At 43.1% G+C, this 22,940-nt stretch overlaps 1 long non-coding RNA gene across 1 annotated transcript in view; it reads right to left on the reverse strand.

The window, feature by feature from the left end:
* LOC135116060 (uncharacterized) overlaps nt 1-22,500 on the reverse strand; it is a 52,740-nt gene extending 30,240 nt beyond the window's left edge. The window contains exon 1 of the long non-coding RNA XR_010276156.1: nt 21,703-22,500. This is a non-coding gene — a long non-coding RNA (uncharacterized LOC135116060). The remainder of the gene's footprint in view (nt 1-21,702) is intronic.
* Between the last annotated feature and the right edge of the window lie 440 nt (nt 22,501-22,940).

The raw sequence follows: 22,940 nt of genomic DNA on the forward strand, positions 1-22,940 counted from the left end.
TGGAGGGAAACAGGAGGAAAATAAGTGTGAAAAGGAATGAAAACCAACGAAAGAAAAATAAAAGTAGCATGTAGAGAAGGAAATGAGAAACAAAGGAAAGGAGGTGATGTGGCGAAATGGTGCGGGATATGGTAATAAGGGGGAATGGGAGGTGTTAGGAATGTTAGGGAGGAATAAAGGATGTGAGAAAAGTAAGGCATTTGAAAGTAAGATAAAATATGAAGATAAAAAAAAAAACGAATAAAGAAGCAACAAGTAATACGTTTCTTTCTTCTCCAGCTTCCTGATTCTTCCTCCTCATTTCCTCTCGCCTTCAATTTCTCCTTTGTCATCTCCTCATCCTCCATATCTCTTTTTTTTCTTCTTCAACCACTTTTTTTTTTTCTCATCCACTATTATATATATTCATCATCTTCTTCCTTTTCCTCTTCATTTTCTTATTCTTTTCCTTTTACTTCTTTTTTTCTTTCTTTTTCTTCCTCTTTCTCTTCATCTTCTTATTCTTTTCCTTTTCTTATTTTTTTTTTCTTTTCCTTTCTTCTTCTTCTTCTTCTTCTTCTTCTTCTGTTCCTTTTTATTTCTTGTTACTTTTTTTCTTTTTAATCTTCTTTTCCTTTTCCTTTTTTATTTTTCATTTCCTTTTCTTCTTATAATTTTTCTTTTTTTTTCTTTTTTCTTTTATTTTCTTCCTCTTTTTTTCTTTCCTTTTCTTTTCTTTCCTTTTTTTTCTTCTTTTCCTTTTGTTTTTTTATTTCTCCTTTTTCCTCTTTTCCTTTTCTTTTTTCTTTTTATTTTTTCTTGTCCTTTTTCTTCTTTTTCCTCTTTTCTTTTTCCTTCTTTCCTTTGTTTCTTTTCATTTTTCTTCTTCTCCTTTTTCTTCCTCTTCTTCTTTTCCTTTCTTTTCTTTTCATTTTTCTTTTTTTGTTTTCGTTTTTCTTTTTCTTTTCATTATTTGTTTCTTTTCATTTATCTTCTTCTTCTTCTTCTTCTTCTTCTTCTTCTTCTTCTTCCTGTTCTTCTTCTTCTTCTTCTTCTTCTTCTTCTTCCTGTTCTTCTTCTTCTTCTTCCTGTTCTTCTTCATCATCATCATCATCATCAACATCATAATCATCATTCTTCCCCTTTCTTTTCCTCCTCCTTCTCCTCCACTTTCCCCACCTTTCATATCTTTCTCCAACTACCATATTCCTCTTTCTCCACCTCCACCACTTTTACCGCCCCCCTCCTCCACCATCACCACCTCCACCTACAGTTAATTAGTCCACATTACACGGGATGACCACAAAGTTAAAGTCACGGCTTCTGCAGGTGACTTTTACAGGTGGGCCGCTGAAACCTAACCTCACCTCACCTTTACCTGGGTTTTCGTGGGGCTTTACCTGGTGAATTTAAACCCCCATCACCTCCCTACCACCACTCAATAACCTCAGACGGGATCCACACACGCTAGGGATGAATATAAACCAATTGTTGCCTCTCTGTTTGTACGACGGGGAATATTGTATGCATTGGTGGTGGTGGTGGTGGTGGTGGTGGTGATAGTAGTGGTGAATTCAATGGCTCAGATAGACATACATGATTGTTATTAGATGGTTCTTGGTGGTGGTGGTGACAGTGGTGGGGAGTGAATGGATCTGGTGGTGAGTGATTGTGACGGAGTGGTGATGGTGATGGTGATGGTGGTGATAACTTGGTAAGGTTGGTGTGGTGAGCTGTGATCGTGGTTGAAAATGTTGGTTTTGTGGTGGCTGAAATTGTCGTTACTTGTGGCTGAACGGCGTGGTAGTGTGGTGACTAATGGTCGTTGTGGTGACCTGTGTTTGACTGTGGTTAGAAGTGTTGTTTTGTGGTAAGGACTATAGTTGGTGTGGTGAATTATGGTGAATTGTAATTTAAAATTGTGCTAGTAATGATGACGTAGGTGGTTGCTATGATGAATTTTGATTAATTGTGGTTTAAAATGGTAATAGTGATGATGATTGGTATGGTGTATGTAGCAAACTGTTGCTAATTTGTTGAAAATAGTGGTAGTATTAGTGGTAGTGGTGGTAGTGGTGGTGGTGATGGGTGTTATAGTATCTACTGGTAGTGGTAATAGGCGTGTATTCGTGATGGTTAGTGATGTATGGTTAGAACTAGCAATCACTGAACGTAAAGAAGCATAACAGTAGTAATTGTGGTAGTAGTGGTAGTAGTAGTAGTGGTGGTGGTAATAGTCAATGAAGTCAGTACAGGAATTTATGCGTAACTTGGGCATGTAGTTGTGGTGGTGATGGTGGTGATTACGCTGTGGTGATTGTAGCTCTGGTGGTGGTGATTTGTTATTAAAAGTGAGATAGATTTTGGTGGTGATGGTGGTGAAAGTATTTGTGAAGCTTTGGCTGTAATGATGATGATGGTGATGAAAGTAGTGGTGATAGTGGTGAGGCTTTGTGGTGATGATGGTGATGAAATAAATGGCGATAAGTAGTAATGCTTTGGTTGTGGTGATGATGGTGGTGGTGGTGGTGAAGTAATGGTAAAAGTGATGAAATGATATTACATGCACATAATATTCAAATAAAATAGGAAAAATATAAACTACAATTGAACTACACAGGAAGAGAAGAGTTACATAAGATACCACTGCGGAAAATAAATATAAATACATGAATAAATGAATAAAGAGATGAATAAAATAATAAATGCATGAATAAACAAAATAAAATCGATGGTGATGATGGTGGAGAGAGTACAAGTGATAGTGATGATGTTTGGGTAGTAGTGATGGTGGTAATGATGATGATACTGAGTGATAATGATGATACTGATGATAATTTTACTGATACTGAGAATGATGATGATGATGATGATGATGATGATGATGATGATGATGATGGTGATGATGCTATGAAATAAACCTCTGCTCTCCCTTTCCCCCTCCTCCCCGTGTCCTCGTGCAGGGGTGAGTGTCATGGCGTCCTCACCACCACCACCACCACCACCACCACTGCCACTCACCTTTACTCACCTGCCGTCATTTCCGCTCCATCAAATATCGCGATCAAGGGCGCCTTCCCCCATACACAGCCCATACGTGCCTCCCATTGCCTGCCTCCCCCTAGCCCACCTCCCTCTTACCTGCCTCCTCTCATTACCTGTCCCATCATCTGTCTCCTCTCTGTATCTGATTATTTTACCTGCCTTTTTTTTTTCTGGTCCTCCTTCCCCTTTAGCCATCTCTCTCTCTCTCTCTCTCTCTCTCTCTCTCTCTCCTCTCTCTCTCTCTCTCTCTCTCTCTCTCTCTCTCTCTCTCTCTCTCTCTCTCTCTCTCTCTCTCTCTGACTTGCCTTCTTGCTTCCTATCACCTTCTCCCTTTATCTACCTTTTATTCTTACTTCCTTCTTCACCTTATCTACCATACCCCTCCACAACTTATCTTCTACCGTGACATTTCTTCTCATCTTATCTCTCATTATCATGTCTATATCTCCTCCTCTAATTCTTCCCCTTTTCTCATATTTTGTTTCAGTTGTTCTTGCCTATGTTTAAGCTTCTTTATAGTTAAGATGCTATTGTGTATTTGTCTCTCAGTGCTAGGCTTGTCATTTTTTGCCGTAGTTATGTGTTTTGTGAATACCCTTTGTTAGTTTTTGTACTAAGACCATCACTATTATCGCCACTACTATCACTACTATCCATGTACCACATCAACTATTTCCACCACAGTCACCACCATCACCGCCCAAAAACAACAACAACAACAACAACAACAACAAAACAACAACAAAATCAACCCCCACACACCTGTTCATGCCTCATTACCCACATTAACCATACCTGTATCACATTGCGGCACCAACCACACCTGACAGTGATCACCGTGTACCTACCTGCCCCCCCAGCATGTCACCTGCACGCCCATCAACCACATTAACCACAGCCATCACACCTGAGCTTCCTTTACCTGTACCCTTAACCCTCCCCTCCCACGCACGCACGCACACACACACACACACATACAAACACCTGGAATAAATAAATAAATAAAAAACCACTAAGGCACCAGTCTTACTACCTTTAATAACCCACAAAACCACCACAACAATCACCACAGCAATCACCACACCAGCCGCAGCGATCACCTCCATCCCCCTTCACCACCACCACAATAACCACACACCATCCACACCTCCTGATCCCAATGTAATCGTCTTGTTCCTCGCCCGATAGAATGTCAACACACCACCGCCTCGCCGTAGGTCCCATAAAGCCCGGATTTCTAAGAGCCTTACCTCGGACCGTTCGGCGGGAGATGATCACGATATTTCTTGCTTACGGCGGATTACACGAGAAGGTTATAGCGAGATTCGGGGAAACTTCGTGCTCGGAAGGAGAAATTCAGAGAGAGGTGGAAAGTAAGGTAACGTGGGGAGGGAGGGTAGAAGGGAGTGGGGGAAGGAGGGAGGTAGGGAGGGAGGATGAATGAATGGAAGGTGTGAAAGAAAAACAAGATATTGGTTAAGTGTGTACGAGAAGGAGGAAGATGTGTGGGGGACAGGGAGAAATGGTAATGTAAGATAAAGGAGGAGGATAGGAAGGAGAGGAGAATTAGCAAGTGGAGGGAATGGAAGAAAAACGCGATATTGGTTTGGAGAATATAAAAACGAGGAGGATAAAGAGAATAAGAGAGAAAAAGGTAAACTGAGATAAAGAAGGGAGGGTAGGAAGGAGGTAGGCAGGAAGACTGAATGGAAGGAATGAAAGAAAAACATGATATTGGTATGGAGAATCTAAGGAGGAGGAAAAAGAGAAGGAAGGGAGGCATTGGAGAAAAAAAAAAAAAAGATGAATGGTAGGAAGGAAAGACTGAAAGAGTGAAATACAAACAAGATATTAGGATGGAGAATATTTAAGGAGGAGGAAGATAAAGCATGGAAATTGAGGAATGGGAAGAGTGCAAGCTACAAAATAAAAGACTGAAGAAACAATGTAGATAGATATGGAAAATGGAGCTGGAAAAGGAAAAGTGAAGAGCGAAAAGAGGGAGACGAACGAGTGAAAGAAAAAGAAACTGAAGGAGACGAGTATTGAAAAAGAAATAATAAGATGAACAAAGAGGCGAAAAGAAAACGATAAAATTTTTAAAAAAGTGAAGAGAGAAGGGAGAGAAGCACATTGCAGAAAGAAAGTAAACATGATTGATGAAGGAATGTTTGTGAGATGAAGCAAGAAAAGTGCAAGTAAGGAATGAAGGAAAATGTAAAAGAAATAAGATTAAGGAAAACAAGAAATATAAATCAAATATATACTGAAAAAAAAAGACAAGAAATAAAGGATACCGTAAGATGAGGAGGAGGAAAAGGAGAACGAACAAAGGAAATGAAGAAAAAAATAAAAAAGCCGGAGAATAAGAACGGAAAAAAGAACAAAACACTAAAAAGGTAAATAAAAGAAGAAAAAACAAAACAATTCAAACAAAAATATCGAGAGAGAGAGAGAGAGAGAGAGAGAGAGAGAGAGAGAGAGAGAGAGAGAGAGAGAGAGAGAGAGAGACTGAGACTCCATCCCTCTAAATCCAGGTGTATATTTCTTGTATCCTTCCTAATTGCGCCTTGCCGGTGGGACAGGTGTGCTGCTCAATACCTGCGCTACAATAAATAGTATTGACGCCTAATACGTTCCGACCCACAAATTACTTAGCCGATAGATAGAAGCGATAGGAGCAGTACTGATGGCTGCGTACTAGGGAAGTTATCGTGCCCACACACACACACACACACACACACACACACACACACACACACACGTACGCGGTAGTATCAATTTAAACTACACGTGATTGTGTGGGTATGCTATTAGTTTTTTTTCCTTTTTTTTTTTTTCTTCATCAGTGCAATGCTTCTTATTTCTTATCGTTCTCCCTTTGATTTTTCCTCCGTGTTAGTCTTTTTTTTTCCGCTCTCTCTTTCTAACTCTTTCATTTTCGTTTTCTCTCTCTCTCTCTCTCCTTTACTGCTTGTTTTCTTTTTTTCTTTTTCTTTTTTACTTTTTTTTTTTTTGACTGGTTATTGGGCTGCTGTGAATTATTTCTGTTTACAAACTCTCTTCTTTATTGTAGTTTTTGTGTAAAATTCTTCAGATGAATTTTCTTGTCTTTAGTGTAGTTCATTTATTCTATCTTTATTTTCTTTTATTATCATTAGCATTATGAGTATTGTTTTTTTTTTCTGTCTCTCTCTCCTCTCTCTCTCTCTCTCTCTCTCTCTCTCTCTCTCTCTCTCTCTCTCTCTCTCTCTCTCTCTCTCTCTCTCTCTCTCTCTCTCTCTAACAATCACCTTCGTTTCTTGAATTAGGTAATTTCACCACTAAATAATACCATCATCTACCTTCTCCTTTCATATCTATCTAATCAGACCACTTTACAACATTCGATAAGGGCTCATCATCCTTCCTTAGAGCCTCAAGCACCCCTGGAGGCCCTCAGATGGGTCGTGCACAGGTAGATACGAGGGAAAGGTATAGATATGAGGACCAGTCAATACGTAATTACATTCTGGCTAGCTGATGTGGAGTGAATGGGTCTCGTCAATAAGGCGGAGGAAATGGAGGCGAGCCGTGACTTAACATGAACTGAAATCACGTTCTTTTTGTCTACACGTTCACGACAGGAATGTAAATGATGGTTTCAAAGCTGTTCAGAGGCAGCATTTAGCCAATCCAAGGGTGTCAGATAAAAATGACATGCGCGCTTCGATGCATTTAATGGCTATCCTCGGCCAGGCACGATTAATTACTGGGTTTTTATTATGAAGGAAATACACGACAGGTGTTAGTCGCCTTGCACGGGTTAATTAAATGAAGGGTGATGTGATGTGTGGTGTGCGGTGCTGCGTGGTGGTGTGTGGTGATGTATGATTTAGGTGGTGCTGGGTGGTGATGTTTGGTAATGTGTGGTGATGTGCGGTGCTGGGTGGTGATGTGTTCTGGCGTGTGGTGTGATGGGATGGGATGTGGTAAGGTGGAGTCTTGTGTGATGTGATATGGAGTGTGATGTGTCGTAGAGAGAAAGTCGTGGTGCTTTGGTAATGTTTTGATAGTGTTTCGTAGTGTTTGATTAAATTCCTTTCTTACACGAGAGAGGCAGGTTTAAGGGCACAAAAATAATAAATAAATAGATAAATAAATAAGTAAATAAATAAATAAAAGGCTCAGAGGCATGCAGATGGGAAATTCAAAACAGCAACAGTGCAAACAAGATAAAAGATAGGAAGAGATACAACACTGTGAGGAGCGTGAGAGGTTAAAGGCAGTCAATTAAAGGAGGGGAGTTGATGAGATGAAGTTTTTTTTTTATAACATCCTCCTTAATGAGGTCGTGTAAGAAGAACCTTGCAATATATGAGAACCGTGCCCCATACAAATACGGATGAGGCACATGTATAAAGTTAACATTTATGCGAACAAAACTAGGAGTGACGAGAGAGACAGACAGGCAGACAAAATAAGGTGTGGCGTCGACTGGTATGTAACCTTAGGATGTGGAGACGGGGGAAAAAACCTCATGTACTCGTCATATAATGTACCGCCGCATAATAAGATGGTTCGCGTACTGCTTATCTTTATGGTACCGCGGCGTGGTGACGGTGCTGGCTCTATCATGTATGTATGCAGGTACGTGTGTGTGTGCCTGCCTGTGTGCGAGTTCATTCCCGGGTGTGTGTTCGTGTGTGTTCGTGTGTTCGTGTGTGTGTGTGTCCCCGCCCTACTCTTCAATCTGGCATCCCTAGCACGCTGGTTACGCCTCACCAAATTGACTATTCTAGTGAAACAGAGTCCAGATGTGAGATGACTGACTTGTCTTCTCCTTACTGCCTCCACTCACGACCCCCTGACTCACGCTCTCCCTCTGCCTCTCTCCCCCTCTTTTGCACGTTTCCCTCTCTATACATATTTACCTCATACATGTCAAAGTCGACCTTGAAATACGTACACCTGTTTCTCTTTTCACCTGTCTTCATAAACCTCTCTCTCTCTCTCTCTCTCTCTCTCTCTCTCTCTCTCTCTCTCTCTCTCTGATATTCGTGTCTACATCTGTTCTGCTACTCTCAAATCTACTTCTCTTCCTTTCTACGTGTATTCTCATGCAACTTTCTCAAGGTTCTGTAATTTTCTTCATTGCTTTCAATACGTCATTTACCGGCCATATTTCTTCCTGCCTGTCTCTCGTGCACTCTGTTATTCTCCACACCTGTCCCTCTCTCTCCCGCCCGCCTCACTTTGCTCCACACACCTGTTCTAATAAACCAGGGCAGAAAAAGAAGCACGTAGGCAATAAGGAAATAAAAAACCGAGACATGTAAAGACGAAGAAAAAAGAAAATAAAAAGGAAGGAAAGCACGAAGTTGGTAAGAAAGAAACATAAATATAACGAAAGGAATAAAAAACGAAAGGAATGAAAAAGGAACAAGAAACACGAAGACAGAAGCTTTAAACAAACGAGAACAGGAAGAATAAACCAAAACTGGACAAAAAAAAATCGAAATAACGAAACGAAAACGAACGAAAGAAAACGGATTATAATAGAATAGAATAGAGAGATTGGTGAGAGAGAAAAAAACACAAAGCACGGTAACGCACGATGAAAAACGAGGACTGGTATAATGATAATTTTACTGCCAATAAATGATAAATGAACGGAGGAAGAAAACGGCCATGAAGGGAGACATGAAAGGCGAAGAGGAGGAGGAGGAGGAGGAGGAGGAGGAGGAGGAGGAGGAGGAGGAGGAGGAGGAGGAGGAGGAGGAAGAAGAAGAGGAGGAGGATAAAAGAGACGAGATGTTGTTGGACTTGGTGGCTGTTACGTGACTTTTTTTTTCACCTCGTATGTGACTTACACCCATGGATTATAGAAGCGTTAATAATGCATCGGCGATTACCACCCGTCTGCGGCGCGCCGCCCTTGGTAGCAAAGAGAAAACATGTGTTACAGAGAGAGAGAGAGAGAGAGAGAGAGAGAGAGAGAGAGAGAGGAGAGAGAGAGAGAGAGAGAGAGAGAGAGAGAGAGAGAGAGAGTTTATGCAGACAGGTATTGAATGGCGAAAAGCAACAAATATGAAGAAACGTGTGTATGTAAATATATATTTCAGGTACGAAGTAGATGTATTGAGAGAGAGAGAGAGAGAGAGAGAGAGAGAGAGAGAGAGAGAGAGAGAGAGAGAGAGAGAGAGAGAGAGAGAGAGAGAGAGAGAGAGAGAGAGATTCATAAATATAAAATCGAATACAGTACTTGAGGAAATAATAATAATAATAATACAAACATGAAAGCACTAACTAAAACGCATATATGAAAGCACGCACGCACACACACACACACACACACACACACACACACACACACAGAACAACCGTCTCTCCTCTTCTCTCACTCTCCCTCTCTGACACTCGCCCATCCATCGAGCATAATCAATCCATTAAGATATTCCGTAAAAACACGCTTTGATCTGAGCCAAAATACAAAGACACAAGGTGAGTTACAGTCCCTAAACGTCTATTGGATGCCTTACCCACCACCACCACTGCCTCACTGGTGCATGGCAAACGACTGGGAGGCGGCGGACCGTGATAATCTGTCGCAGTTACACGCCTTCATTATAGTATTCTGCATGCGAGGCTCGTCCATCACAGCACTGCACGAGGGAACCTATAATCATATCGGTGAAAATTAAGTTATATGCACTCACTACCAGCCTTGTATTTGTGGGCTAAAGGGGCGAGAAGACGAAGGAGGAGGAGGAGGAGAAAGAGGAGGAGGAGGACAAGAACGAGGTGGATAAGTAGTGTGACTAGTACGAAGAGGAGGAGGAGAAGGAGGAGGAGGAGGAGGAGGAGGGGTAGCAACGTAGTAAAGGAGGAGGAGGATAAGGAGGAGAAAGGCTTCCGTGGTGTGTATTCGTTTATAATAAGAGAAATCAGGTAATATAATGAGCCTTGCAGTATGATGTGTGTCCACCGCCTGGTTGACTTTGATGTTTGTGAAAGGACCTGCCTCGCTGATTTTTTGCGGGTGCTTACTGCCAGAGAGAGAGAGAGAGAGAGAGAGAGAGAGAGAGAGAGAGAGAGAGAGAGAGAGAGAGAGAGAGACCTTTCCTAAAGAACTATTGCATTGATCCGCGTAAAATTTTGAGGAAAATTAGCAAACATGCATGGCAGACTTAGAGCAAATCAGGACGCCATTTCCCGATTTTTTTTGGTTCATTTTTCTTTTTTTCTTTTTTATTCAGGGACGCGTTGAAATGTTGATCGAGGTTGACTATTAGCAAGGCTGAACGTGAAGGCCTCCGCTCACCTCTTACTTTTTTTGTTATTGTTTAGAAAAAGGTGAATTTGGTGACGTTAAGAAAACGGGAGAGAGAGAGAGAGAGAGAGAGAGAGAGAGAGAGAGAGAGAGAGAGAGAGAGAGAGAGAGAGAGAGAGAGAGAGAGAGAGAGAGAGAGAGAGAGAGAGAGAGAGAGAGAATAGGTATGTTCTGTCCACCTGCTCTTTGCTGTACGACCTTTATTGATTCCCATATCCCCTCACCTGCTCTCTCTCTCTCTCTCTCTCTCTCTCTCTCTCTCTCTCTCTCTCTCTCTCTCGGGGCTGTAAAGGTGAATCTTGTTATCATTTATCTTTCTTATCTTATCTAGACACCAATTAATGTACGGTTTCTCTCCTTATCTCACTCTTGGCACTTTAATCACTTCACTCCACATTCTGTTACTGTGAGTCTTTTTAAAGGAATCGAATATTTTATAACATGACTTTATTTTCATTTATAGGCTCTGTCTCTTTTTTGTGGGATCTGAAACTCTTAAACCAGTAAAGTATTTAGGATTCAATCTCCTGTGCAATTCCTTTATTATGTGATGTTATTTCCTTCCCTATGTGCAATCATGTCCCTTTTATGTAATCTTCCTCTTCCTCTTCCTCTGGGTCCAGCCTCTTCCTCCTCCTCCTCCTCTTCCTCGTTCTCTTCCTCGTCCTCTTCCTTCCCTCGCACATTATTCATAGCCTCGGTAGCAGCTCATTTGTATTCTTTTTACCGACAGTTTAGCGAGTTCCGCCAAATTTAGTCGCCATTTCCGACTCGCTTCGTGCCGTCCGCTGTTGCCACTTGGCCGGAAAATCACTTCAGAAAAATCAATGGCCGGCAAAAGTGGCGGGGCAGCTGTCCGGGCCATTCCTCACCTCCGGCGGGAGTCAAGTTTACGCCCTTGTTGTTATTCCGGCGTGAGACTCAAAGGACGAGAACTAAGGGAGCGAGGGAAGAGAGAAAAGCGAGAGAAATACATGTGGGAAATCTATTAAATAAAGTGAATTAGCCTCTTCACTCAAATCAAAAGTAAGTAATTAAGTCATAGGTATTCATATATATGTGAGGAGAACCAGGGGAAGGAGGAAGATAAAAAACCGAGAGAAATACACCTGAAAATCGATTAAATAAGGTAAATTAGCCTCATTAACTTAACCAAAGAGTAAGTAAATCAAAATTATCTATGAGTCTTTTTTTTTTTATCCAGCGAGAAAAATGCAAGAGAAATACACCTGAAAATTCGACTAAATAAAGTGACTTAGCTTCTTAACTTGACCTAAAAGTAAATAAGCAAGTTCCATGTATCTATATATATCCTGTTTCTGTTTATCATTCCGGCATGAGGCTGCGAGGAGGAGAACCAGGGAACGAGGAAGAGAAAAGCGAGAGAAATACACCAGGAAAATCGATTAAATAAACTGACTTAGCCTCTTAACTTAACCGAAAAGTAAATTGGTCAAAATTATCAACCTATAGTCTACCTTTTATCTGTTATTCCGACAAGAACGAGAAGCAAGGGAACAACAGTGAGAAGATCGAGAACAATGCACCTGAAATAGCTTAAATAAAGTGACAGCCTCTTAAATTAATCCAAAATTAAGTAAATATGTGGAAATTATCTACGTAAGCCTTGTTTGTTTGTTAATCTGACTGCGAGGACGAGCACGAAAACCATGGAAACGACGAAAAGAAACCCGAAAGAAATACGCGAAAAAATATAAAAACAAATAAATAGAGGCACTGAGCATCTTAACTAAGCTCTAAATTAAATAAATCAGACATTAGTATCTATAAAAGCCTTGTTTCTGTCTCTTATTTTGGAGTGAGACAGGAGAGGAAGAGAACCAGGGTAGCGAGAGAAATCTATTAAATTAAATCACTAAGCATCTTAAGTTAACACAAGAGTATGTAAACAAGTCAAAATTATCTATAGAATATGTAAATAAGTTAAAATTATCTATATATGTCTTGCTTCTGTCTATTATTTCGGCGTGAGACTGGCGAGGACAAAGACCAGGTGAAAGAGAAAGAAAACCGAGATAAATACACTTAAAAACCCATTAAATTAAGTCACTAAGCATCTTAAATTCCATAAAAAGTAAGTAAATGACCCCAAAGTACCTACAAAAGCCTTGTTTCTATCTGTTATCCCACCAGTGAAGTATTATTCTACAAGATGAGGGATTTTCCGCGAGTTTCTATAGTTCCTCGCGTAATAAACAGAAAACGGGTGAAACAAAAACGAAGCAGTTAAAGGGGTAACTGAGGTAAAGTTATCGTTTTCTGTTATACTTTTTTTTTTTCACCTTAATATTACTAGTTATGTGTTTTATTACGATGAGTGTTATGATGATGTAAGATTCGGGTTTCAATGCATCTTTTGAATATGAATGAATAAAGAAACCTGTCAATGAAAGAATAAACAAAACTAAACTGGTGTAGACGTGAGTTGAGGCTAACGAGAGAGAGAGAGAGAGAGAGAGAGAGAGAGAGAGAGAGAGAGAGAGAGAGAGAGAGAGAGAGAGAGAGAGAGAGAGAGAGAGAGAGAGGATAGGTGTGACCATAGATGATTATCGATTAAAAGAGCCGCCGTTGTGTGATTAGGTCCTGGCTGACAGATAACTGTAAGTGGACAAGCACCCCTCCCTCCTCCTCTCTCTCTCTCTCTCTCTCTCTCTCTCTCTCTCTCTCTCTCTCTCTCTCTCTCTCTCTCTCTCTAAGCCCTTTAACTATTTCCCTGTACCTTTGGAAAAATTAATGACAATTTCTTTTTTTATTTCTGTTGACATCCATTATTCTTCCTTTTCCTATTTTAACATCCATATATTTCCCCTCTCTCATTTTTTTTTTTACATTTCTCTCTCACTCTTCTCTTTCTCTCTTTCTCTCGCTCTCTGCATCTTACTGTATTTCCTTCAGCGTGTACCCTTTTCAAACACCTATTTTTCTCTTTTATCACATTTTCTTTCTATATCCCGACATTCCCCTCTCACTCTCCTCTCAGTCTCTACACACCCACTTTTTTCTCTCCATTACTTCATTTCCCCTCTCACTTCCATACTCTTACTCTCCTCTCACTTTTCTGTACCTACGAATCTTGCATCTCTCTCTCAACAATCCTCTCACTTTCCCCTCAGATCTTTCCTCGTGCCCTCACTCCCTCCTCCTCTCACTTTATTTCCCCTCTCACTTCCTTAATCTTACTTTCCTCTCACTTCTCTTTACCCACGAATCTTGCATCCCTTTCTAGCTAGTCCTTAAACCTTCTCCTCCCTCTGATCTCTCCTCGTCCCCTTACTCCTCTCACTGCCCTCTCCTCGTTCCCTCACTCCTCCCACTGCCCTCTCATTCCCCTCTTCCTCCCCTCCCCCTGCCATCACCTGGACCCACGTGAATCAGGATAATCGCGACACAATCAGACCGCACAATCAGGAAACACAATCAGTGACATCGATTCGAAGGCAAGAGTCACACACCTGGCGAGCGAGGCGCAGGTGTGTGGGCTGGACACGAGGAAGGGCGGCGAGGTGCGGTGAGGGGAGAGGGGCAGAGAGTGAGGGAGAGGGTGAGGGTAGCAAGTGAGAGATTAGATGGAGGAAAAATGTGAGGAGAGGTGGTTAGGTTGGAGTAAGAGAGAGAGAGAGAGAGAGAGAGAGAGAGAGAGAGAGAGAGAGAGAGAGAGAGTGAGGAGAGGTGGTTAGGTTGGAGTAAGAGAGAGAGAGAGAGAGAGAGAGAGAGAGAGAGAGAGAAGAGAGAGAGAGAGAGAGAGAGAGAGAGAGAGAGAGAGAATGGATGGATTAGTGTGAGTGAATGATGAACTAGATTGATAGCGATAGATAAAGACGTTAGGAGGAAGAATGGGAGGATGAAAGGGAGGGAGGGAGGGAGGGAGGGGGGAAAAATGGGAGTGATGGAGGGAAAATTGAGACAGAAAAACAAAGGAACAAACAGAAAAACAAAGGAACAACAACCAAGATTCTAATCCTCTCAAGTCAATAAATAAAAAAAAAAAAAAAATAATATCACTTTAAGATAAACTCATTCAAATTATTCATGTAACAGTCAATACTTATCAGTCAACAGTAATTCATTAAACAACTTTGTAACAGACGCAATAGAATGAACCAGTCAGTCCAATGGAAAATCAGCTGATCCAGAGGTAATAATTCAGTAAAAACACCAAATTCAGTTTATAGAATACCAGTCAGGAAATCAGTCAAGTGGCGAGATCATCCAGCGAGTCAGCACGTCAGTCAATCAGAGAGCTCTTAAGTCAGTAAATCACAAAGTCAGTCAGGGAGCCAATGGATTACTCAGTAAGTCAATACAAAAGTCAGTCACGCAGTCAACTAGTGAGTAGACAGTTCAGCAAGTCAGCACGTCAGTCAGTCAGCAGGCCAGGGAGTCAGTGAGCGTGGCGGCAGTCAATGCAGGGTCACGAGTCAGCCAGGTGAGCGGGTCAGCAGGTCAGTGAGTCAGGCAGCAGCGGCCACCTGCGTCACCCCCGCCGCTCAGCAACGAACTTCCGGTCACTTCCGGTGCGGTAGCGAGGCAACGGGGGTCGCGCGGGCGTTACTCAGGCAGATAGATAATAGATAAATGAATAGATTGATACGTATTGACAAAAAGGGTAATTTCCCGTAGAAAATCACATTGGCGGACCTTTTAATGCCGGTTGCCTGCTTTCATACGACGCCCGTGCATGTTATTACACCGTATTTCTCATCGCCGCTTCGTGTTCGTGTCGAGGAAAGCGTGAGTGGCGATAGGAACCCTCGTGTGCGTTTATTATCGAGGGCAGCGCATATACGTACACCGCCATGCCGGTATTCTACGGGCGTTATGTATGCACCGGGGAACGCAAGGCCGAACGTGGGTGTTTTTATGGCCACAAGAAAAGAACAGATAGTCTGGTTAGTAAATGCTAAGAATAACTTGGCTTTATTGAACAACGCGGCGGGCTAAATTACACAGCCCTCCGTAACAGATTTTCTTTTAAGTATATGTGTTTACACTAATTTACTAGACCCTTGCCTATTCTCCTCTTTCTCCTCTTCTTATCCTCTTCTTCCTCCTCTGATTCTTTCTCCTTTCCCCTCCTTCACCTCCTTTAGAAGTCTCTTTACACACATAACATTCACTATACCAAGCCATTCTTCTTCTTTTCCTCTTCTTATGCTTTTCATCCTCTTTCTCTTCTTATTCTCCTCTTCTTCTTCTAATACTTACAGCCCTAATGGACGACACATAACTTATCAAGTCTCTTTTTCTTCTTATTATTGTTTCCCCAATCCTTTCTCCTCTTCCATCTTATTTTTCTCGTCTTTGGAGCAAGACACGAACTCTCATAATCTATTACAATCCTTTTCTTTTTATCCTCTTCCTCCTTCTCCTTTAGAACCCCTTAAGACAATACTCCAAGCTTTCCTTGTAAACATCCTACCATCCTACCCCCACATCCTTAATACACCCACCAATACAAACTCTGACACTCACCCATACAACATACAACTCCTCCCTAAACACCAACCCAGCCACCCATATAATCTTAGACTCCCATACAATCCCTGACACTTACCCATACAACCCTTGACTAGCGTCCACCCACCTACATGCCCATACATACTCGTACAACTATACAACCCGTGACACCTACCCACCTATACACCCAAACATTCACCTACCCATACAACCCATCCAACCACCCACCCATACAAACACACATCCATCCATCTACGTATAGACTCATACACCCATCCACCCGCCAACACACCCATCCACCCATACACCAACAGACACCAATGAACTGAACCCACGTCATTGCATAATATCGACCCACGGAGGAGGAGCAGGAGGAGGCTCACCCACCCTCAGACTGGCCGTGGAACATAAATAACGACACGGCGCCATTAGCACAGGACGGGGCGGACGGGAGCAGAGAGGGCGCGGCGGACACTGTAATAATAATCAGTGTTACACCGCCGCCGCTGCCGCCGCCGCCACTGCCTCGCCGCCGGAAGTGGGTGAGTCGCCGCGGTCTCCTGTCGGCAGCACGTGTCTGACCCTCGCTATTGTCCGGCGGTGGTCGCGGCTCACGAGGCGACGCAAGGCTGGACGCGCGGCGGTAAATGGACCCGGGGATGACTGTCTGTGTGTGTGTGTGTGTGTGTGTGTGTGTGTGTGTGTGTGTTGGGGTGATTTGCTGAGGTGGTAATAATGGAGGAGGAGGAAGAAGGAAGAGTAGAAGGGAGATAGGGTGAGGATAGTGCTAAGGATGAAGAGGTAAATGAGAAGTAAAGGAACGGAAGTAAGACGCAGAAGAGGAGAGGAAGAAGAAAAAGAAAAAGAACAAGAACAAGAAGAAGAAGAAGAAGAAGAAGAAGAAGAAGAAGAAGAAGAAGAAGAAGAAAAAGAAAAAGAAAAGAAGAAGAAGAAGACGACTTTAAACAATGAGAGAGAGAGAGAGAGAGAGAGAGAGAGAGAGAGAGAGAGAGAGAGAGAGAGAGAGAGAGAGAGAGAGAGAGAGAGAGAGAGAGAGAGAGAGAGAATAAACCAGAAAAAAAAGTAGAAATAACCACCACCACCACCACCACCACCACCACATCTCTCAATGCCCACAAGTACGGTGAATACTTCCTCTTGTGAATGATTTTCCTTCTTTCTTTTTCCCCTTTCCTCCCCTTCATCCTTGCCCCTTCCTTCCCTTCCCTTCCCTTCCTCCCGGACCGTCATACCTCTGTTATTTAGGGTAACCTTTACTGGCTTCCTCTGCATTATATCCCTCCTTCCCTTTTTTCCCTTTTTTCCCGGGATCATTGTGTCTGTTTTTTTCCCTTCCCTTTTTTCTCGCCAGGTGGGTTGTGGGGTGATGACAGGTGAGCGAGTACTAATTAGTCAACTCTCGGAGGGGGATTAAACAGGTAGGTAATGAGTCTATTGGCTAGTTCTTGGTTTCAGTGCAGCATTAGTATCAGGGTGGAGAGAGAGAGAGAGAGAGAGAGAGAGAGAGAGAGAGAGAGAGAGAGAGAGAGAGAGAGAGAGAGAGAGAGAGAGAGAGAGAGAGAGAGAGAGAGAGAGAGAGAGAGAGAGGTGTATTTTCGCATTTTCTCTACAAATAAACGGAAGTACGTAAAGTTCATGTATGAGGTATTTTAAAGCCACTTATTAAAGTCTGCCTTCATTAGTAAGTAGTGACTAAAGTACACAAGTAATTACCAATATCTCGGTTATCATAATAAAGTAGCGTGTTATGATGATCAGAGAGTTATCGGTAATGTGAACCAGCATTTTACAGTCTGCCAGGTCACATATTTATTGACTCAGAGCTTGTGCAACAGACGAATGAAGTACTATGACTAGCTGAGACAAACTAATGAAGCTCTTAAATGATAATAGTAACTCACAGTATTTTTCACCTTTATTTGACTATGCTCTAACTATTACTCGTTCAGTACTAAGAGTGAATTTGTTAAATGATACTACTACCTTTTTTTCTCATTTTCAGTTCACTATACTCTTTAACTGTTACCCACTAAGTACCATTCCACAAGCAGTATCTCGGCAACTGCAAACATATGAAAAAAATTGTAATGTAATCTCGCTTCTAATTCAGCGGCCTAGTGTCTGGCGAATGGCCTTGTTAAGCACCTAACACCAGTACTCGTCAACGCCTCCCAGTAGCCACCAACTATACCCACCAGTACCTAGTAAGGACCCTGTACTTAACCCTCCATCAGCATACCACCAGTTCATTAATCAATTCATTTCTAGACATTATAAACATTTGAACTAAGCTTAGGATTACCGTATATATTTTTAATGTTTATTTCATTTATATACGTATTTATTTTCATTTATTTTTTATACTACACGTGTACGTAAATATCTGTACCAAGTTTAGTATCATATTTTTAATTAAAGAGATAAATATCAATTCTAGTTAATCACCAACGATAATTATAACCCAATTTACTCTAACCTCACTAGTGAAAGGTTATTTTCTAATGGCTGAAATTATGTACAATACTAAATAGATTAAGAGGCACAATCCCCCATGGAGTAATAGCACATTCCGCCTCGTAAGGGCCCACAGTTCTGTTCTTGTCACCGATTTGTGTTCCTGGTTCCGGATCTATTATGTGATGATGACTGAATTGCGCTGCTCACGAGGGAAGACCTGTGACCTTGTACCACCTCCTCAAACAAGGCGCTAATCACCTCATTACACCGACAGGGAAGAAAACTCAATCTCGTGTTTCCCTCCTCTCCTCCTCCTCCTCCTCTTCTCCCTCCATCATCGTTAACTCCCCCTCTCTCCCTCCCTCACGCATTTACTCTCCACCTCCTCACGCTCAGCTCTCCTTTCTCCTCTTCCCCTCTCTCATGCCTCCCCATTCCCTCCCCACTCGTTCCACTCCCTACCCAGCACCTCCCCCTTCCCCTTCCTCCTCCCACATCTCATTACTGCTCCATTGTCTATACGTGAGTGTGAAGTGTAGCGTGGTGCCTGGAAGCCTCTCCTCCTCCCCCTCCCTCTCTCCCTCCTCCTCCTCCTCCTCCTCCTCCACGCCGCGCCACCGGACACGCCCTCTCCACTTTGGTGTACACACGCACACTTATGCCGCACACACGAATGCCCCCCGTCACACACACACACACACACACACACACACACACTTTCACAGTGACAAAAATTAAGATGTTTTGTCTAACGTGTTGTCATCTTATTTTCACTTCACGTTTTTCTACCTTAAAATCTCTCTCTCTCTCTCTCTCTCTCTCTCTCTCTCTCTCTCTCTCTCTCTCTCTCTCTCTCTCTCTGTGCTGGGGTGTGGGAGTGATGACTGACTCTCACACTCGCTCACTCTGTCACAGGGAGGAGGACGATCAGACAGGGAGATGGATGGGGACAGAGAGAAAGGGAGGGAAAAAGGGAAGGGATGAAAGAATTTCCAGGTCGCATAAATATTTCGTTGTCCACAGAGCTTAGCGTTTTTCTCACACCTTCAGTGACACCTGGCTATCCATTTCCTTTCCTCCCCTCTTTTTCAGCGTGTGAGTGCCCGGCCCTTCCTCCCTCCGTCATGGCACTCTCTCTCTCTCTCTCTCTCTCTCTCTCTCTCTCTCTCTCTCTCTCTCTCTCTCTCTCTCTCTCTCTCATTCCTCGAGGGTATTTAACACCTTTCACACAGTTAATGTACATGCACATATGGTCCTAACGTGTGTGGTGGGGGAGAATCTAAACCCAGCTGACTTGAACATGTGTTAATTGATGGCCCAGGCTTCTCGTGAGTCATGGTTTTCCTCCACGCAAAAGGTGATGGAAGTTAAGTATAGGGCGGCAACATGTTGATTAAGAGTCAGGTTTATTCAAGCTAATACGTGATGTGGAAATTAGAAAACGTGTCTTTTGCATCTATGTTTACGAGTAGGTCAGCCACTCTTGTAATGCCTTGTCTTGGGGAAACTAATGGGATAGGTTTCAAGGAGCCTCCAAACCTCAACTGGCTCTTTGTTACTCATTATTTTGCTTTTAGGGGGAGGACTATTAGCGGGCTTTTTTTTTTTTTTTTTTTGCGGACAGAAAAAAAAGATTGTGGAAAAGTTCTGATATCGAATGATTGTGCGTGTGTAGTAGTAGTAGTAGTAGTAGGAGGAGGAGGAGGAGGAGAGAGCCATACACACCCATACATCCATCCATCCATCCATACACACAGACACACACAGACATAGGCAGTCAATCATAACGGGGTCAGCTGATCACTTCCGTCGCATCCCCACACACTGGTCCCTCCATCCACGCCATTCACAAAACACCTCCCATTCACGGGTCTTCCTCCACCCAGCGGGGCGTCGCGGGCGGCGGGCGTGACGGCGGGCGGGGCAGATGCGAGGCGGGGTGGGGCGTGCTCGTGTTTAGGTGCAGGCGACGGGGCAAGCGGGAAAGAGCGAGGAGAGTAGGAGGGGAGGAAGGGATGGTGGTGGACGGGGGAGGGGGAACTAGCAGTGGTGACGTTTTGGCAGGAGAGTGAGAGAAAGGAGAGGAGAGAAACGGGAGAGGGAAGAGGTAAAGGATGAAGTGAAGAAAAAGGGGAGAAAAGAGGGAAGGGAGAAAGGAAAAGAGAAGAAGGGATTAAGGACAGAGATGGAGAGCGAAAAGGGTAGAGAGAGAGAGAGAGAGAGAGAGAGAGAGAGAGAGAGAGAGAGAGAGAGAGAGAGAGAGAGAGAGAGAGAGAGAGAGAGAGAGAGAGAGAGAGAAGGTAGCGGCGAGGTGCATGGGGAGAGGAGAGGCAAGGGGGAACACAACACGGGAACTAACACCACTCATTCACTTCCTGACTCGCATTGACCTCAAACACTGGCCATTGCTTACTGCTGACGTACTGCTCCTGTGCACCTGGAGGCCTGAATGCCGCTCATGTGCACCCTTTGGACGGCTGGGGGAGAGGGATGGGGGGGAAGGACAAGTGCCGGGGGTGATGAGGGGCGGTGGTGAAGCGTGCCGAGTATTTATGAGGGCCAGCGTGTGGACGAGGGAAGAGGGAGAGTAAAGAGATGGTGAAAGAGACTCGTCGCCTGTGACCACCACGCGCCTGCACCCTCACTCATTCCCGCTCTCCTTTAATGGTGATCAGTTCGTGGTGTATCTTCCCGCTGGCTTACAGATGAGTTGCCCGTGCTTATTATGTCCCTCTCTAAGTAATATTAAGGATGATATCAATACCTCTCATGTCCCCTAAACAGCTTTCAATACACAACGCAGTACTCTACGTAGTAATCTTCATGCTTCTCCTACGAATTTGAATTATCCTCAAATCGACAACGATACTGATAGTTGTAAGTTTTTCGTTTCAAGCCAGTTTCTTTTTGGTCTGTGGACAAAGCGGATTTACCACTACCAGCCATTTCGCACACCCCCTGCCTAGTGAATGGTGCTCCCCCTGGCAGCGCTGCGTGAGCTACACCCGCCGCGGATGTGGGGTGTGCCACTCGTGTTATTTTATATTAGAGCTTAATTGACCTTACAAAGAGCGTTCTCATGCTGTCATTACGATTTATATTACAAAAACTATGAACTCTGATACATTTATGGCCTTAAAAAGAGGAGTATATAGCAGGTCAGGCAGCTGAACACTAACAACCGCCTCCTTCTCGTAGTTTATCACTAGTTTTCCTTGTCAGCAATTTTTAGTCTTGCCACTCACTACCACCACAAGGGAAGGTTAAACGACACAATAAACAGGCAAGGAATAGTAACTGGGCGGTACAAGCAACACAACGCAAGAGTGGCACACACATGCCAGCCGCCCCGTCCCTCAGTTAGCCAACCTAAAACAAACCCTGAAATATGACAACGAAACAACACTTACTCTTCCCTCGGTGCTCCAGTGCCGCCCGTGGACGGCACCGAGACGTCACGCCGCCACGGTCACGGTAAAACACTCACGAAACAAGAGAAACTGAATGTTGACACTGATGAGCACACCACAGCACTCGATGCCCACCGACTACTGCCTGCCTGCTAGACAACTATCCGGCAGGTGGCGTTGCTGGCGGATTCCTCGGAAGTATGGGTACATTTGGGCTATATAAACAATAACCTGAAGCTTAAGTGGTATTATAAAATTTGTAAAAGCTTAGATGAAGAGCTGATGCTTGACTTGGGACGGCTGGGAGGAGTGGAATCAGCAGACAGCAAACAGTACCGCGAATAAGATGGGAAAAAAGGTGTGAGATGAAAACGTGTCGGATTTGCTTGGATGAGACTAATCGGCGCTTCGGACAATACGTAGTTCCCTAGAGCGAGAAGCTCATGAAGTTCCCATACTTATATACAAATGACTGGGCGATTTAAGAAGTTCAGAAAGACCTCTATTTGTCATTCGTGTATCATGCGCTATGAAACGTGCGTATACATTCACAAATTAGAAAACGGGATGTGCCTTTCAAGAAAACGGAGTTAAGCAACTACTACCCAGATAACGAGTGTTTCGCTGGTTACTGAGGTGATTTATTTCATGCAAACCTCTACCTAGTTGTCTCGTTTAGTTATTACCACACTTATTCTACGAAAGACAAGTTAATTGCAATGCACGCTGACCAAAAGTAAGGCAGCAACTTCACCACACCAGCACCCTTCCCAGCGCTGCTCCTTTCCACACCTCAGGTCTTGCCTCTCGCTATGGGTAGGAAAAAAAATATGATGCAAAAAGAATGGGATGGACCCAAATAATTACATACGGCATTTATACAGCATCGTCCTCTATCAAACGTATGTACACGCCCAATCCCGCAAAAAAATATATAGAAAAAGAAAAAGACGCTTTGCAAAGAAAATCAATCAAGGTTTATGCACTCTAGCTCTGACGGCGTACTGATATCACGCGTGAAACACACACGCGCACACACACACACACACTAACCTAAAATGTAAAAAAAAAAAAAAAAAAAGTATGCAACACCAAAAAGAATAAATAAATAAATAAAAGCGAGACTAACAAAATACAATAAAAAAAAAGCAAAAATCCTGAAAAGATCAAACCAAGCATATATGTAAAATAAATCGATAAATAAAAAAGAAAAATCCTTCAACCTAACACGCAAATCC

This window comes from Scylla paramamosain, chromosome 30, assembly GCF_035594125.1.
Source record: "Scylla paramamosain isolate STU-SP2022 chromosome 30, ASM3559412v1, whole genome shotgun sequence".
NCBI lineage: Eukaryota > Metazoa > Arthropoda > Malacostraca > Decapoda > Portunidae > Scylla > Scylla paramamosain.